This window comes from Echiichthys vipera (genome assembly GCF_963691815.1).
Source record: "Echiichthys vipera genome assembly, chromosome: 7".
Taxonomy (NCBI): Eukaryota; Metazoa; Chordata; class Actinopteri; order Perciformes; family Trachinidae; genus Echiichthys; species Echiichthys vipera.
Window position 1 is genome coordinate 19,272,031 of NC_139832.1, and position 19,859 is coordinate 19,291,889.

Here is a 19,859-nt window from a genome sequence, read left to right on the forward strand (position 1 = left end):
CAGTATGGTAGCACATGATCTCATCTATAAATGACTTCATGAACCCCTTCACATCTTCTTACACATTATCCTTCACTTTCATTTATTCACTAAAAGTTTAGTATTATTTTTATAATTGGACTTATATATTGGTCTTGTTTAGTCATTTTTGGATTATAATCCTCCTGTTCGAATTTAATTAGAATGCTCCTACTGTTAGTATTAAAGCATTCATTGTTCCAGCTTTCTTTTTATGTTTGTAATAGAATTTTTCCCACCTATGGTCCGACTGCACCCCCAAGGGATTCTTTCTTTGAATTAACTTTCCCATGCAATTTTCTCTTTGTGAGAAAGCATTGCTGATGTGGGTCTAGAAAACTTAATGAGGCATCGCATGTAATATTTGACAATACAAATAATTGCTACTTGACTTGATTAATCTGTAATTGTCTTTCCAAAGCTATGCCATTTAAATAAGTCTATTGAGTCTGTGATTCTAATTGATTTACACCTTTTGTCAGATTTAGTGAATATCTCCTCAAGGTCAGCTAGCTGTCTGTTCTGTGTGATGCACTGAAAAGAAATCTGGTGTTCATACACATTCCGGTAAATGGGAAACTAAGTGGCATTCTGACATTCTAACATTCTGAAGGAGCAGTGAAGGTAGGACTGTGTTTGTTTGGGTGTCCAAATAGCAACAGTCTTTCTCTAGAAATGCAGACTCCACCTTTAACTTATTTGCAGTCATGCGTAACTATAAGCCTGTAATTTCAAAGGTTATCCAAACTATCATTGCTGTTGCTAACTGCTGTTCACTGTCCATTGTGAATTAAATACACCCCTGCCTAGAGCCATACAGTTAATAAGCCTACTGCTAATGATGGTATAATGCCTTGGCTCTGGTTTTGTTCTCACTCTTTCCAGTTTTAGAAGGCTACCTGATTGGCCGAAGAAGAATAACATTGGCACAGCTGCTTCATATTGTAACTGTAGACCAACACACTGCTGTCTTTGAAGTAGTTAAAATGCATGACTTTTGAAGAAAATGTACAGGACACCAAGTTCAGGTTTGACCAACCAGTATGAAAATAGATGGGCAAAAACCACAGTTGATGTTGTATAAATATCTTTATTATGCAGTACTAAATATTAACATTAAGCTAAAACAGGCTGAGCTGGAGGAGGGTCAATAAAAAGGTCCAATAGTCAATTAGTATGAGGGAAATGGCTAATTGCAGCAGAGCATGCTTCTTCTTCCTTCCTTTGCACCAGACGATAAATGCCCTATCCAGACCCAACATAGTGCAGCAGGTCATTCATTTCCCCATTGAAGTGGTCCTATTGTTACGTCCCTAGTCGTAACAATAACCTAGACGCAGCACAATGAACCTGTCAGCTCCCCAGTTGGTCCAATCCAGTCCGAGCAATTAGCCAATGATTCAATCAGCAGCACACCTGCTCCAGAGTTAGACCAATCCCCTTCCCAATATCCCTCAGTCATCCATAGCAACGAGGACAACCCCGCCCTCTAGTCTTATTTTAAGATTCCCTCCCAATCCTTAGTAAAAGTTGGTCTCAGATGCTTTGTGAATAGGTTTTAAGAAATTACTCCTTAGGAGTACTTTTAGTGCTAATTTCAAATGTTTTGTGAGACGGCCTCTGATTAATTCTAACTTCACATCTAGCAGGTTAAGGGAAACTCAGTAAGTACAAGATACTTCACAGACTTCATATTACCCCTGTCATCTTGCACAAAATTAATCACTCCCTTCTCCTATATGCATTAGGGGCCTTTCTTATAGGGCAACATGCTTTCATTGCTTTTGGGAGTGTAAGATGATCTCCGGATTCTGGACGTTTAAATTAGCGGGCTATTTAAATTAAGACCCCAGCGTTTTCCTCCTTGGCCTTCCCTCTAAGGAACTACATCTCCCTGCTTCAAATTACAGACTTCTTGCGACGCTCCTTGTAATTGCTTGGATGTGCATTTTGCACATTGGATTAAAAATTCTCCACCGAGTACTACCCTTTGATACAGAGAGGTGTTTAACACTTTCCCCCATGAAAGATTACAGGCTGTCTTAATGGGGAAAGATGATCTGTTTTTAAAGATCTGGACACCTTTTCTAGATTATTTACCTGTGGACCTGAAAAATTTGCTTCTAAAGGGAAGACACAGTCTCCTCCCATGATTTTAACATGATGTGGCTCTGATGAGTTGTTACCCTAAAACGTACACATAGTGGGCTGTATATATTTTAGCATTCTCAAGGTTAACTATTTATCATTATTATTTTATTTTCATAATTTTTTATTTTTGATCTTTTTATTTAATTTTTTTCGTTCTAACTTCAGGAACACACGTTCACCTGAAGCTCACCCTCTCTGTTCTCGCTTTCTCACTCCCCTCCCCACCGAATGAAGAATGCAGCAAGATCAGCTGGAGACAAACGATGGTACAAGTCCATTAGTAAATTCTGCACCTTGGTAATTGCTTCTCATTAGCCTTGTCTCTTCAGCAAGGTGCCACAGCTCATTGTGACATTCATCTGTGAATTCATATTTCAACAAGGTGTATAGCAGGAAGGACAGGGGAAATTGAGGACATGGTGAGAGAGAGCAGAATGGATAACACTAAATAAAACAGTCAAAGAAAAGGAGGAGGAGAGACAGACTTCAGAATGGATCCACAGATCTTACCAGAACGATTTTACCATTTTATCTTTTGGCAGGCTATAATAAAACTATTAAGAATAACAATATAAGGGAAAGTGTTCTTACTGCACAACGAGACTCAATATGCATTATTTCACACAGGATGGTGTGTATTATATACTTACCAACCTGTTTAAATGTGTTTTATGTGTCTTGATACCAGCTTGACATGTTTTTCATTTCCACTGTCACTACCTTCAAAGCAGGCATGGTAGTGTATGACCCTAGAAAGCTTTTCACTCACTGCCAAGGTAACCATGGGGATGCACGGCATGACAGGGTTGAGTGAGTATGCACCCGAAATACAGTATTAACCTCTCATTATCCCAATTTTGATAGACATAAGAGGGTTGTGAGGAGACAGTCTGAAAGGAGAGAAGAGGTGAAGAGAGGTAAGGACAGGATATATGACTAAAGAAAAACAAATACAGTGAAAACAAATGAGAGAGAGAAAAAAAGGAGGTGTGGTGACAAGCACAAGACATGAGGGAATGATAGGGACAGCATAGTGGAGAGGACAAAGAGAAAGAGAAAAGAGGAAGAAAGTAAGAAAAGAAATCATATGAGGATGTACAAAAGAAAGGGTGAAAACAGTAATGGCCACATTGGAATTTTGACAGCAGCAGTGCTGGTCTGAAGAGTGGAACCCACCTGAACTCTGTAATTTCTCAGAGTGAATGTTCTTTGAGAACATTGTGAACATGCTGTAACGGACCAGAGGGAGACTGGTCACTGTCCCTTTAAAGTGTAATTCTGGGGTAAAATCATCCTATGGTCTTGTTCGGCAATTACATACATCATATAAGCCATCGAGACAGTTTTTTTCGTGTATAAACTTTTATCAGGACACTACGGTGAAGGCATTAAAACATTTTTTTTTAATCCCTTATACTGCTCAAAATAACGCCAAACCTCTACAGTAGCATGATAAGAGTCCTTACACATAAAATGAAGCACTAACAACGTAGTTAGCAGACCTGAAGTTTATTAAAAGAGTGTTTTGAAAGACTTACCAACCGGCCCCAATACCAGCTCCTCTCTGTTGGTGCTTCGTTTTATGTGTAAGGACTCTTATCATGCTACTGCAGAGGTTTGGTGTTATCTTTAGCAGTATTAGTGGTTAAAAAAGCCATTTTAATGCCTTCAACGTGATGCCCCAAGCTAATCAGTGTTAGCCACGTCCGGCTGTTAGCAATTTTCCCAGATTCCTCCGTTAATAGTTTATACACGAAAAAAACTGTCTTGTGGCTTATTTGATGTATGTAATTGCCGAAAAAGACCATGGGATGATTTTACGCTGGAATTACACTTTAATGTGCACCACAGACAAAGGCACAGACAGGCAGAAAATGATGGCAACAAGCAGGTACAGGTAACAACTCAAGGTTGGGTACAAAAGACTAACTCCGAAATTTCATGCCCATCCTTCACTGTGACATCATAATGTTTTCTGAAAAACTCTTTTATGTCCAATATTCATTACTTAACCTCAGGAAAAGAAAGGGAGACATTTGATCGTATAGTGAATTGGTGACACTAATCTTGAAACTTTGGTGCTTAAAACAGATAACGTAGTGGAAAGTTATAGTTGGAAGTGTGTGGAAGTGATGCCAAGGGGTCCTGACAAAGCGCAAGACAAACTGGGATGAGAACAGGTTTCAAACTTTATGAAAATCACTGCATCTCTCTAATCCTCGTTTACACGTACAGTTGTGTGCCTGTCTCTTTCTCTCTCCTTGTTTTTTCCTCCTTTTCCTCCCTCTACACTTTCTGTTGGGGCCTCATTCCAGATGTCTAGATCTGGATCTCTCCATCCTCCAGGAGATTCAGCCTCTCCTCTGGTTTGTCTCTCTCCACTGTGTGCATGTTGTCCTTGTCTCTCCCTCCCTCTGTGTGTTTGTTCGCTTCTTCTATCTGTGAATGGCGCACTTGAGCTTTTCCTCTTTTCTGTTTGTGAAGTCTGTCCTCCATGTGTCCACAGCGGAGAGGAGGTTGTGCGGCTCAGCATCCTCCTGAACCTGTACCCTTGGTCTTCATTTATGTTGACAACTGATGTCTATATTGTAATTTTACTGGTTGGTCTTTTCTGTACATGAAGAAATCTTTGCATGTCTGTCTGTCCTGGTAGAGGGATTCCTCCTCACTTGATCTCCCTGAGCTTTAAAAAAAAAACATTTTTACTGATAAAGAGTTTTTTTGTTGGGAGTTTGTCTTTATCTGTTCCGATGGTCTATAGGACAGAGGGTGTCATGCTGTAGCAGATAGTAAGAGCCCTTGAAGCAAATGATGGTGTGTCATTATAATGAGCATTTATAATGGTTGCTCTTAAACTACATAACTATTCTGTAATGTGATCTGCTCTTTACATAACTATTAAATAAGGTCTCTCTAAATGCAGTGATTTAAAATAATTGAATGATTTGACTAAAAAATAAAACATTCTGGAAATGCTTATTATTGCACTGAAAGGCACTGCAGTTGTCGACTTTACAGGAATTCAGCGTTAAAGGGAACATAATCTGGCCTTGGCAGCATACTTGCAGTAATGAACAGTATAGATTTAAGGGAAGAGGGCCTGCACACTTCATTCAGACACTGGAAATGGAAATAAGACTAAGTGTTGTTTTGTGGTGATGCTAGCTTGCTGTCTGAGTATCATCCAAATGAGACTCCTGAACATAAATATAAAATGACAACTTAATTTGTGTGTGATGACTGGCTAGCCACACAGCTCTATATATTTATTTTGGACTAGCATGAAGAATGTCCATTCCTCAAATTCCAGAGACTTGTAGACTCTGACAAGACACATTTGAGCTGTGCTGCAGTGAATATGATTTTTAAATTGTGTTTTCTAGAGGAATTGTTAAATATAAATAACGTGATGCCCCTACCACTGTCCTGGTGGCTGTCCTGACCAACCTCAGCAGGCATTTAACTGACATGGGAGGGTGAGCTATAGATCATGGTCCCTGTTAACGGATTCTCACTCCCAAATTGTCACATATGTCAGGATCCCTTGACGTCACATTTTTAACACTCTGGGTACCCCGAGACTCCTTCAACATCATTTGTCAATGTACAGGGTATGTTGGGTTTAGGCAACCTATGTTCACCAGACTGATTATATGATTAATTAAATAACGACACTTATTGTTTGTCTGTAATTAAAACATAACTAATGCAATATTATTATATAATATTATAGAAAATGAACTGTAAGTACAAGGTTTACAAAGCATGTACTATTCTATTAATGTTGTATGGCTATGATTAAAAATAAAGGTGGTTGAATTAATTTAGATTAAATGTTGTGAGTGAAGGATAATTCTATTAGGATTCATGAAATCCATCCATTTGTCTCTCTAAAGGTTTGCCATGGTCTTTTTTCACAGCCTATAGGAACCATTCTTGAGAGACCTATTCCGCCATGTTCTTCAGTGTCCTGGAAGTCTTCGCCACTGATGTGATCATCTATGACTTTGAGGGAGTTTATGTCAGGATGACAATCTAAATTATTACAATTGTGATTATGTCAGTAACCAATGAGATAGAGTCTCGAAGCAGCTGATGGTGTTACCTACAACGCAAAACATTAAAGCTCTTGTGGCTAATTGCTAACATACTACTGTTGACACATAGTAAAACTGCTATTTAAAATTACCTTCCGGTTCTCACTGAAAAAACAGGTAGCCCATGTGGACCACGTCTCCCCAATCATTTTTTCATCCAGACTCGTTTTAAACTTGAATTAATGTGACAGCAAGTTGTGGCCCCTGGTAGTCTCCATCTGGTTTACATTCACTTCCCTGTGAGATCACATGACAGAGATCACATGAGGTAGTGCCTTGATCCTTCTGGCACAATATCCTGTAGCATGTGATGCTCCACTATTTTCAAATCTTGTGTGCATGTTGAGATTGAAGGGAAGACAATCTGTTTAGATTCTCCTTATGTTCTTGATGCAACCCAATTTCAAGATCAGATAAAAAACACATTTGAAGAAACATTTGTTGATGACAATTTGTAATGTTTCATAAATAGATTGTTGATTGTAGTGATACAATTTGGCTTAATAATAAAATGGCAGAAGTTAGTTGGCTTCAGATCTGATGGAAAGGCAGTGATGGTCTACTCCGGGAAGGAGTCCCCCTCCTCATTAACATTCAGTGCTTTGCCCATGGACTAATACTGACAGCCATAAATGGGGATGAGTAAATGAAGAAACTAAGTGTCAGTGCATGTATTGTATTAATTTAAAATTGTCAGGCCCAGGCAGGAATGAGGACAGAACTGAATTTTATTCTTGTAGTCAAGAACGTGGCACAGAGCCAAAAGGGCCACAAACAAAAAATCACTCCCCACAGGAGGAACAAATAATAATCAATGTGTTAAAGATCAAAGTACAAAACAAGGTCCCCCCTCCAGGAGGAAAAAACAAAAAGCAAAGTTAAATTAATCGCTAAACTAAGTCGCTCCATCCAGGAGGAAAAAACAAGAAGTAAAGTTAACAAATTAAACGCTAGACTAAGTTGCTCCGTCCAGGAGGAATAACAGTAAACAAAGTGAACAAAATAAAACAAAGTCGCTCCAACCAGGAGGAAAAAACAATGGAGAGAAGAGCAATCAAAAGGGTTAAACTTACTATGAGCAACAGGGCATACAAACACCTGAGCGGGGAAACAAAGAACTCTATGGCATGAACAAGGCTGAGGAAAAGTGCTGGAAACATTCGACATGAAGTACGAAATAATCTGGCAACGGGGCAGGGGAAAAGACACGGACTTTATACACATGAAGGGAAGGGAATCACAGGTGGAAACAATCAAGGATCAGGGAGTGACATCAGACCGGTGACACAAGAGGACGGACCTGGAGTCCGTTTCACAGAGCAGGTTTAGTGAAAACTCTGAGTCTGTTAACCCTGAAATGAGGGAAACTCTGAGTTTTCCATTTCACAAAGGGAGGTAACTCAAACCAGAGAAGGAGGGGTAACTCTAGCCTGTTTCACAAAGAGAGGTAACTTAACCTCTTGGTCAGTTACCATGGTAACATGCTCTCTGAACCTAACCTGGTCGGGACCAGGAAACTGCAGCCATAATTACAAAATGAATGAAATGGATCTTTTGAGCAAGTTGAATGTATTTGACTCAGCGTTTCCTAAATATAATCCCAGCTTTTCTTGCAATTCATAGGTTCAAAAGTGTGTGCTTTTAATTGGGTTACCGGTATATAAACTACTCCTATATAGCCTTCTAATCCAGAATATCACCTATAATGCGAGGGGGTGCATTTCACGGCAGGGGTGCTGAATACGCACAACACCGTTTCATCACAGTCAGCCATTTACATACACAACCTCATCCGTCCTTACATTTCCAACATTAACAACCAAAGTCCTGCTCTCATATCCCAGCAGATATTGTGTGTTGCGCTGCATTTTTTGCAGATGGGAGTTTTTTATACAACATATAAAACAGCCACGTAATATTTACTTTACAATGTAAAACATGCTCAAAATGAGGCGTCACCATGAGATTGTGCCCATGTTTTACCTGTTTGAACAATGTTTTTATGTTTCATCTTAAGCTGCTGCCAAGTGCACTTCTCCCCCGTGGGAATGCACCTAAATGAAATAAACTAATAGACTACCACTCAAGCAGTTTCCCCTGTGATATTATTGTGATTGCAAAGGACTACATTTAAACTTATGCACTGACCCGAGCAGCAATGTTCTCCCACGCCGTCTCCCTCTCTTTTGCTGCTGCAGCGGTGTAAACCTGCTCAAACTCACCGTATGAGCGCATTAATATTTCCAATTCCAGTTGTAGCGTAGCCCTCCGCTTCCCCATTGCCATGGTGACTCGTCGAATCAGGGCTGTCTTTTTTTACTTGTGGTGCACGCGCTTACCTCCAGGTCAAACTACTCTGAGTTGATCGACCTAACGCAAATCAGCTGTTCTGAAACCGAAAACTCAGAGTTTCCTATCTCAGAGTAGATCAACTCAGAGTTCAGGGTTAGACTCAGAGTTTGTTGAACCTGCTTTGTGAAACGGACCCCAGGAACCAGAGGAGAGTTATCCATCAAAATAAAACAGGAAATTCACAAGACAAAAACCCAAAGACAGGACAGACCTCAGCGCAACAAAAAATGATGTACTGTAAGTTTAACCCAGTAATAAAATTGACTTGATTTTAACAAATGCCCCAACAAGTACTGTAAGATAGATGTTTGTTGATCGCACTCCCCCAGGATGTTTATATTTTTCATAGTAAGCTAGGAGGCTAAAACGTATATTCATAATATAACACATCAATAATGACAGTTTTCAGCCGAGTTAGAAAACTTCTACAGACAAGGTTGCATGATTTACAGATAAGCAGGAACGTGTCATACCATATTTTTCTGTATATTTCAGCCAATTTAAACCTAATCGAATGTACCTTGCATCACTAACAACCTGTTTTCAAAGCACATCAGTGTGCTTTATATCATTAAGTGGGCTGTTTCTTCCGGGCTGCCACTGGCTTCTATTCTTTGGAGTATGGAAATCAACATCTCAACATCAGCATCCATGTCTTCCTGTTCACTTGTCAAAGTTACATCACTGTGTGCTGCAGACTTTTCAATCAATCTGCTATTAAAACAGCATTACTGCCCATTATTAGTCATTAGGCATGTGCTGTCTGCTCCAAGACCTCCAGTGAAATTGATGGTTATATGATAATTGCATTGGCAGATGTTAAGAATTTTTGCCAATTTGACTGTGATGCTTCTTGTCAATGTAAAAATCTATTCAAGCTTGATTTTGTCTGGTTCCAGACTTCTGAAGTGCCACCAAAATCTCCCATTTTTTTGCAGCTGCAGGAACAGAACCAATTAGTGCAGTATAAGAATGGGATTGCTGTCACTGTGCCAGAACAAGAAAATGGCAACAGAAAAATTACCATGAAAATTGCGACAAGTTGATATTGTACAGGTTGTTTTAAGTCAAGTATACAGAATTAACTGCACTTTATAGTGACATATATCTTCCATTAAATTCAAAAATAACTACTTATTGCAACCTCTGTGTCAGCATCTGGGTCGAAAATTATATCTGTGGGACAGATAAAGCCCTCCCTGTCAACATGATGTGAGACTGAATGATCAAAATGGCTTACAAACAAAATACCATACAAATACACATACATGTATTCTCATGTTATAAGAGGTGTAGATCCGATGTCAGGATTAGGGGGGGATAAAAAAGTGATTTTCTTTTTTTTTTTCCCCGTATGAAACCAACCCACCATAAATCATAACTTCGTAGAGGCTTGCCATATCATTCAAAAAAAGAAACCACTGCACATGCAGTCATTTATTGTGCTTACCTTTCTTGTTTATTTGTCCTAAACAGCCAACAGCATGTATCACTGCTTACTTTACTGATATATTAGTCAATCATAATTTTAAGGGTCTTGGGCATGTAATGTCTACTTACCCACAATTATTCTCACCATTTTCCTTTTCTCCCAGTGTATGGGACTACTTTATGCATGATTAATTGATATGTATTAATATCAAAATATGAAGCCCTGCTAATCATCAGTGTGTCTGTAAGAAACTGCCCATGAATTTGCATTGTAGTGGAGGAGACCAGAGATGGAATGTGGAAATATATTTTTCAAATATTATTTGTTCTACCATTTCAATCATTAGTGCAATTTTTTTGAATGTGAATCTAAAATGTGAAGAATGTAAAGTCGGAGGGTACATTTGGCCAATTTATTGGACCCCTCCGTCAGGGGTCTGCACCCATGTATGTTATTGCAGGTTTAAAGGCGAATGTCCTTTACCAGGCTAGGCTGAAATTCTGTGCAATATCCTTGCTCCTCGCAGAGCCCACCATCTACACAAACTGCCAGTAATCGTGTATTAAAGGACCACCGTCTTTTGACATTCTAACCTTATTGCCACAGATGCTTCTTTTGCAGTAGACAGACACACCATAGTTTTTCTGGCATCATGTGAGAAGCTGTGTCCTTAAATCCCGAAAAGTCACCCTTATTTCAAACAGAAGTGCAAAGAAACATGTGAGGACTGGGTATTGGACACATACACTGCTCTATGAGGATGTCTTTGATTGAACGTTGACTATCCCCTGCAATAGGCTTAGCAGGTTTCACCATCGACTGTAGGACCTTTCTGTTTGAAGTAGTTCAGTTCCCAAAGCAGACTGCGAAACCTGGTCATGACTACTTAGTACGAAGCAACTTGCTTTAGAGTCCTCGGGAAGTAGATGCATTCAGGATTCTTTCATGTGATCAAGAGATGATCTGCTCCGAGAGATCGTCTGTGATGGGCATACTAAGGAATTTCTTCCACTGCTCTTCTACAGAGCTTGAGAAGAGTCTACTTGGTTTACTTCTAAAGCCAACTTAATCTTTTTTGTTGAAAAAGACTGGTGTCATTGATACATGCAGTAAAAGGAGAGTCCTTTGACATAAGGGTGATTTTGATAGGTTTAGGAATATGTAAGGGACATCAACCCTAGATTTCCCCCAGTGTAGATATACATGATATTCACACTGACGTTGAAAAATCTTCGACTGTAGATCCGACAATTGTGTGGTACATACATTTCCTGCAATGCTGTCTGAATTGGTTACATTACAAAGGTTCAAATTGGGAGGCCGTCACAGTTTGCATGTTCTGTGATGATTCAGCCCAAGGGTAGACTACTCATGTAGTCCTCCAAACGAGTTATCTTGATGCAGCTGGAAAAGTTGTCCCAGGTATCGAGCAAAAGACAGACTTTTTGCATTCAGTCAGGGCCTTTGGTTGGGTTTTGCTACTTTTGTGATCACATCATCCACATACTTTCAGGTGTAGACAGTGACAGTCAAAATATTCCACTCAACCAACCTTCATTTACATAGATTCCTACATGAGATATGGGACTGTTTAAAGTATCACATTGTGTTTATCATCTCGTGTACATTCAAACCAAATGTCCTAATAGTAGTTCCCCAAAAAACATTCTTGTCTGGTCATAGAAGACACAAGAAAAGTGAATTTTGAACCTGTCTTCAAGAACGAGGGATAACGAAACCATAAATGTCAGTATTAAATTGTATGCAGATCCATCCAGTAGATGTTTCACAAGATGAGTAGAGCTGCTGGTGGTGCAAGAGGGACAGTCAGGGTATCATCAAAGACAATAAGATTCACCCCACAGCTAAGTCACGCTATGACACCAAAAACCAAAAATGTCAAAGGTAAATGTTCACACCAGTTCACAAGTATTTTTGATATTTCAGCCTGGACCAGAGTGGTGAAATGACAGACTAACAAACCACCATAACTGACCAAAATATCCACAATGCCATTGCTAGAGCCATGCTACTACGAAGAGAATGCTGTGATAATATAATTGTTATGGGGCAAATAATAAGGTGTTAAATATGCAGTATAGAATATATAAAGAATTAAAGAAATAACCAAATGTATATTGGGTGAGGAAAATGAGAAAAATGTGTTAACATGATAAGTAAACAAAAATGTGTGTGTATACTGTAGCCACATGCTCACACACTGACCACCTTTTGAGAACATACAAACTGTTAATTAAATCTGGATTGACACAAAAAGTGTATTTTTTGTGTCCTCCATTACGTTTAGTTCAATGGCCAATCACTGAACACAGGGAAATGAGGGAAAAGCACTAATTAACAACTATTTTACATCCACAGAGCCAGCCTGTTGTTTGGGGAAGGTAGAGGCATACTGCAGTGAATAGAAATGCATTGTGTGTCCATTGTCTCTGCTCTGCAATGGCCTGCAACCAATGGGTTATAAGATTGCTAATTGAAAATTGTATTTTCTTTGTAACATTCTTGCACATTCCTAATGGTATTTATTGTATAGCCCTAATTACTTCAGCAGGTTAGTTTGAAAGAGAACTGTTAAAAAATGCTGGGATTCAAACTCTGGTGTGTATTTTTGTCCCTGTGCAGATGTTTCCACTGTTTATTGTGTGTGTGTGTGTGTGTGTGTGTGTGTGTGTGTGTGTGTGTGTGTGTGTGTGTGTGTGCGTGTGAGTGCGCCATAATTCCTAATCCTAAACTGTGGTAGAAGGACACAAATTAAAAAGGTCCAGAAAATACATAGTTTAACACAAAGAGATGACTCCAAAATAGTTACGTAAATAAAAATAAACAAGAGCGTAAGGAAAGTACTACGCCCTGTTCTCTACATAGTATTATAAATGACCTTGCATAATAGGCATTAAAATGCCCCTTGGTTCATTCGCTAACACTTGTTTTAAGCAAGGATATTAATCTATTCTAGCAACACAGTAAGGAGATACATCTTCTTTCAGAGTAGTTATTAAGATGCCCATATTTGGGGTGTATTATTATTTTAATCAGTGGAGTCCAATAGTTTGTTACTTAATTTTATTAAATTTATCTTGTCCTGTAATCTGGCATCTTTTCAGTAACGATGATAGGGCACTGAGCACACAGCACTATCTGCCCCCGTGTTGTTGGTTTTGTCACTTGATGAGCAACCACAGCTAACCTAATAATTATTCTAACTATAGCCATAAATGTATCCCCATGAAAAGAGAAGAGATTTGAAAAGTGACCTCACTGTTAATGATTCTCCTCTCTCTCTTTCTCTCAAACACACGAGCACAAATAAATGGGTTTTGGCTGCTGGAGAGGCCTGGGCTCGTGGATTTGCTGTGAGAGTGCAGAGCTGTTAGTTGTTGCCTGCCTTTGCCATTAAAACTTGCAAGATTGACGTACTGCTAAACAGGTCTATGGACACCTCCCGCTGGGCTCAAGGAAAGGCACAGTCCATATGGCCCCCTACAGCCCCCCCCCCCCCCCCCAGACACACACACATAGTCACACAACCCCATGCACAGTCACACATAGACTCACTCATCCTTATTTCTTTGCATGCTTTTTTCTTCCCTGCCTCTTAAAATCCTCCTGCATTGTGTTCGCCAGCTGTGAAAAGCTGTCCGCCAATTCTGCGTACCTGAAGCTAAAGCCTGACTGTTCCTCCACAGCCCTTCACGCACTGATGGGAGACCAATAGATTTAATTTAATTCTGTGAATTCATCATAGTGATTACTGAACACAGTGGGTTCTGGAATTTAATTCCCCAGTGCATTGTGCAGTGGTTGAATTGTTCCCATTTGGACAACATAAATGTGGAGCAATGAATACGAGAAAGCACGAGAGAAAAGAGACAATTGAGGAAAATGGCTGCTGGAATTTGTCATTTTTGTCTTTTTGCCATCATTTCACTGTCGGACAGTGGGATGCAACACGTCAGTATTTAACATTTTATTAAGGCCCAAGTTCAACACATGTACCCTCAGCACATGAGCTGCAAACCTCTCTATCCTTTCTCTTTCTCTCTCTCCACTGACTCCATTGCATGCCTTAGAGAGGTGGTAAATGTGCATGAATATCAGTGAGTGAGTGCAGAGAACTAAGAGCGAAGGTAGACGAGGCCATTCAGGGACAGTGATGTGCAACGAATACTTATCCAATCATCCTGCCTCCTGGTTTTCAAAGCAGGCAGAGGGCTGAGCTGCTTTCAATACTCCCCTGCCTTCTCAAAGAGAAACCACAAAGAAGCTCCAGTTTTTTTTTCTTAATAGGCACTGATAGAGATGAAAACAAACATAGTCAGAGAGTTGCAAACAGAGCTGAAGGATCAATATTTTGGTGGGTCCAGTGTGAGCAATGTGCATAAAGCTAATATGTGTAATCATATGCTGTTGTGAATGCTTCTTACCAGAGCGTGCAAAATGTACATATTTTGTGTGTGTGTGTGTGTGTGTGTGTGTGTGTGTGTGTGTTTGTGTTCGTGTGTGTATTGCTTGTGATTGACTGTGCATCAATGAATCCATGTTCTCATATGTAGTGTGAATGAAGTACACCATGTTCTCTGCATTGTGAAAAACTGGAAAAGGCAAGTGAAATTAGTGCCATGAAAACCTGCCCTGAGACAACGCACACCCTAAAGGAAGGTGTGATAGGCGGAGGGAGAGGGGATTCAAGTCAAGGCGACAGGCATAGCATCTTGGCCTTGGGTCAGCCATTGTTTTTGCTGTGTTTAAGAAAACAATCTAAAAGCTAAAATCAGCAGTTGTGTTAATGCTTACGATGACAAACAGCTGCGTCTAAATCCTGGCCACACATTTCACTTTGTAAATATGTATTTCTTGTTACCATGATGAAGACTACAGGTGCAACAGACTTTAAACTATAAACTTGACGTTTTTTAGCCATGTATTGAGTTTGTCTTTAAAATGTAATGCCTGTTCCTTTATTTTCAAACTCAAAAGTGCTGAAAGCAGATAAAAATACCTCCAAAAGTTTTGAATCCAGCTACAATGGAGCTTAATAGCACAGTCATATCAACGACTGCACAGGGGATTGCATCTGCAAGATCAATGCTAAATATTAATGTTGATTTAAGTTGCATCAAAGAGCTTTTTCTAGACTTTGTAAACAGGAAGAAATCAATCATACAGTAATAGCATCACTTCACCACAATACAATGATGGCACAACCTGTATTTTATTACAACTAAAGGCATCATCTTTGTGTTGGTGGAAAAGAGCAACACTAACAGCAAGAAAATGTACCTGTTCCCTGCGGGTTGTTTGTTGTCTGGGGTACATAGGAAATCACCAGCTGATGTAGAGATAGATGAGGCATTCTTACTCGCTAAAACACATTTTGCTCTGCAATGCACTTGTATTGCAAAATGGTAAACACAGGTGACAGATGCTGAACACAACAACAGTCTAGAATATAAGCTCAGAGTGCACAGGCACAGGTGAGTTGAATGTTGACGCCGATAATGGAAGGGAAGAGGCAGAGGAGGAGGAGTACTGGAAGTACTACCACAGAGATGGTTTATGAGGAGGAAGAAGAGGAGGATGAGGGAGAACAAGAACAGTAATTTCAAATGAAAACTGTGATGGAACATGCTCTTGTTCATGGAATGACAATGAGGGAAGCAGGACAAGGGATGGTCTATGATCGAAACAGGGTAAATGTCCTGCGGGGAATGGACTTGGCCTGCAGGGAGTGTTGGATAGTCTGGATATAGTATATATATAATGTATATTTTATGTAATTAAAAATAAAATAAAAAAAAGATGTGTGAATTCCTTGACAAGGCTGTGATAATGGCTGAAAGTACTCGAACATACGATATACTCTGGCAACAAGACAGGGGAAGACGAGGAGTATATGATGAGAGTGACGCTGGCAAAAGCCAAACCCGGTCGGGAGAAGGGCGAAAACACTGTTTTCACCAACAAAAGCCTTCACAGCCGCTCTCTGATGTTCTTATAAAGAAGAAATATTCACTAGATTGGACAACACAAATGAAATAGCAGCATCAATGTTGACTCCTGCTTCCTCAATGCGAGTCACCATTGTTGTCTGAATCAGAACAATCGCTTCTCCGCTGCGGCACATCTCTTAAAATCCCCGCCTGGCGGTCCTGATTGGCTGGACCACCAGAAATGAATTTCCTATGGAGCGATATCAAATGGTTGAGTGAGTCAAGAGTAAGGGCAGAAGCAAGGCGGAACAAAATTCATCTGGTGAAAGTTACTTGACTGCGTTTCCCTTTTTTTGTTGTTTGATGCGGTGTGTAATGGCTGCTCAGTGTTGTTTGTAACTGACTGGCTGTATGTATTATCTGAAAGCATTGCTTGATTTTGAGCACCAATAAAATGGTTTTCAGACGATTTGATTTTGACAGAAGAGTCAGAGGTTTTATGAATGTATTTTGTAGACTTGAGAATAAGACGGGATGTTTCAGGAAAAGGGTCTTAGCACTCGACGATGAATGTACAATGAAAACTGTACATGCCATAGCATATAGCAGAGCAGCATCAACATCTCCCTTACCTGACAGCCAGCCAGGTGATGATAGTGTTTGCCCATAGCCTCAGCATTGTTTGTCACTGTTGTAAAATTAAACCATGATTTAAACATCTCGATGCAGCAATCCTATTAGGGCAATAGGCCACCATTAAGGTAACGTAAGTTATTCTTTCTTAAAATATTGTTGTCAATGAAAACGACTGAACTCTGCTAGGTAAGTTAATTATTTTGTTAGGCAACTGAAACACATAAATATGCATTCACACACTATGTATATTTGAGGTGGGTGTTTGTGTGTGTATAAAAGGAGAGAGAGTATAGACACTGTGCTCAGGGCGGATCTGAGAAAAAACAGCTTGGAAAGTTCCCCAGGGAAATTCCTGGTGCAATGTGTGGAGAAGAGGAAAGAGGAGAAGAGAGAAGAGGAGAGGAGAACGTACAGCCCAATGTTGTAGATTGGTAGCTTTATTATTTAATCTATTCAGCGAATGGCCCTTTTCAATTTTGTGTAAAGAGATGTTGATTTTGAATGGTTATTTATTTTATAGACCATTAAAGCACATACAGTGTTGCCTTATTTTCTTGGTTGTTGCCTGTTTTTGTGATAAATGTAGAAATAGTGACTACAAAATGCATCTAACTGTCTCTGTGTGTGTGAATTAATCTTTGTAGAATAAGTATTACATATTTGCATCGGAGTTGAAATAAATAAATATGTCAGTAAGTGAAGCATTTGCAAATAACGTATATGCACCTTTATTTTCGATTAAAGAAAATAAAAAAGGCACCCTTTTTCTCAGCTTGAACACTTTATTCCAACATGTGTCCTTTGCAGAGATCCCATTGATCTGGTCTGTCCTTTCTCTCTTTTTCAACATTTCACATTCTGTAACGAGCGTCATAAAACACGGTTGGTGGTCCTTTTTATCCATGATTCCTGGCAAGTGTTGTAGATGGTGAGCTCTGCAAGGGGCAGAGATTTAGTACAGAATTTATTCCCAACAGTCTTTGTCTTAAACTGCAATAATAACTATATTGGACCACTTGAGGACAGAGGAAACAAGTTGGAAACATAACACTGACATATAATCACCTTTAAGTTCATCTAACCTGCAAATTGCTTTTTTACACATCCAGCAGACAAATAGAAACATAGTTAGGCTATTGACTATACATATTATACGTCCAATACTCATTCTTCTTTTAATTCTCCTTTTGTCTCCACTTACTCTGTATACTGTTGTACTGTTATACTGTCACCAGCTAGTCACTATATTATTTCAGTGAGCTCTTTGGTACTGGACAGGTAGTGCACAGAGTGCACAGTAAAGTTGTGAATCAAACTGTGGAGTGAGGTGACAATTATCTGAGGGCTTTATAGTAATTTGATTCAATGTTATAGAAATATTGATCATAGCTGCTACTGAAGTATAGCTACAATATTTGGCCACTGAGGAGTTGAGTCAGATGTATTTGTGACATTTTTTTTCTTTGTGTTTTGATGCAGCATGTCTTTTTTCATTTTCCACACTCGGGCTGTATGTGAAATTTTTATGTTTTACTTTTCTCTCTCAATTCCACATTTCAACAAGTGCAACTTTTACTCATCCTACTACAAGCACAGGCATTTCTTTAGGAAACTGATGAGCATAATCCAGAGCTGGTTACAGTAGATTAAGCAGTCCAGTATTTAAGCATGTACACATTCTCTGCTTAGCTCAGTTTGAATCTCAACTCTCTGAGTTTGCAACTCACAAGCAAACAAACAAAAATGGACACTACTTGGACTCTCTTCTTAAGTTAAGGAGGGACACAACAAATTAATAGGATGAACATTTTTACTAATAGATATTGACAACAAACTTCCACAGTTTGCTCCTTACATTAGCACAATTTTTTTTCTATTAGACATTTCCTGAAATCATTCATTCATTCATTCATCTTCAACCGCTTATCCCGGGGTCGGGGTCGCGGGGGTGCTGGAGCAGATCCCAGCTGACATCGGGCGTAAGGCGGGGTACACCCTGGACAGGATGCTAGTCTATCACAGGGCACATAGAGACGTACAGAGACAGACAACCATTCACACCTACGGGCAATTTTAGACTCATCAATTAACTTAACACATGCATGTCTTTGGACTGTGGGAGGAAACTGGAGTACCCGGAGAAAACACACGCAGACACGGGGAGAACATGCAAACTCCGCACAGAAAGGCCGAGGTAGGGATGCGAACCTGTGACCTTCTTGCTGTGAGGCGACAGTGCTAACCACTACACCACCGTGTAGCCCCATTTCCTGAAATGTTATGTTTAAATATGGAAATTAGGCATTATGTTATGTGTTCATGTACACATATGTATATGTACACATGCAGAACATAAACCTAACCATTGGCTAAAGCCAGGTTCAACATTCTTTTTTCATTTTGCTGACATATTTAAGTCAACGGTTTTTACAGCAGCAAAATAAGATATCTCTTTTTTATCACTCAACAGCTATGTTTTCAGAAATACAATGTTGTATAAATCTGGCTATGACGGATATATCTACAAACCCCTCTGTAAAAACCTTCAGAATATTGTTAGAAATAAAACTAGAAGGTTTGGTGTATGTGACACAGTGTATGCGAAAAAAAACTAATTTTGAGAAAACAGCCTCTAAATATGTGACATGATGTTAAAGAGGCAATGTAGCCCAAAATCTCAAAATTGACCAGTGCAGGAAAAATAACCCAATGTTTTTGCTTTTAGTGTCTCGTTTTAACATAACAAAAGCAGTGTGTATAATAAACAAACAAAAAAAGAAGGTGAGGTAAGGTGAATAAACGTACCTTGGCAGAGATTTAGTTCAACCTCTGCATTGCAGAGCACAGAAGACAATGAATGTAAAATAGAGTTCAAATGCTGTGTTCTCTGTCACAGTCATTTGAATAAGAGATTTAGATTTGAAGAGGATGAATGGGATGTGGCCTTCTTGCCTCCTCAGAGTTTTCCCCACATGTGAACCCGACCTGTGCTCTAAGGGCAGAATAACCTTATTGATGCCACAGCTGGAACACGGACATTCACAGACACACGATATTCATTTGGTTTTCAAAAGTGTTAAAGTTAAAGTGTTTGGTGAATGCAGCTCTACATAAGCTCTGTGACCGTTTTAGTTTCAAAGACAACATGGGAAAGCACACATTGTTAGCTTAAAGTCAAATATCGACAACACTTCAAATTGCACTCAAAAGATCAGCTATCGT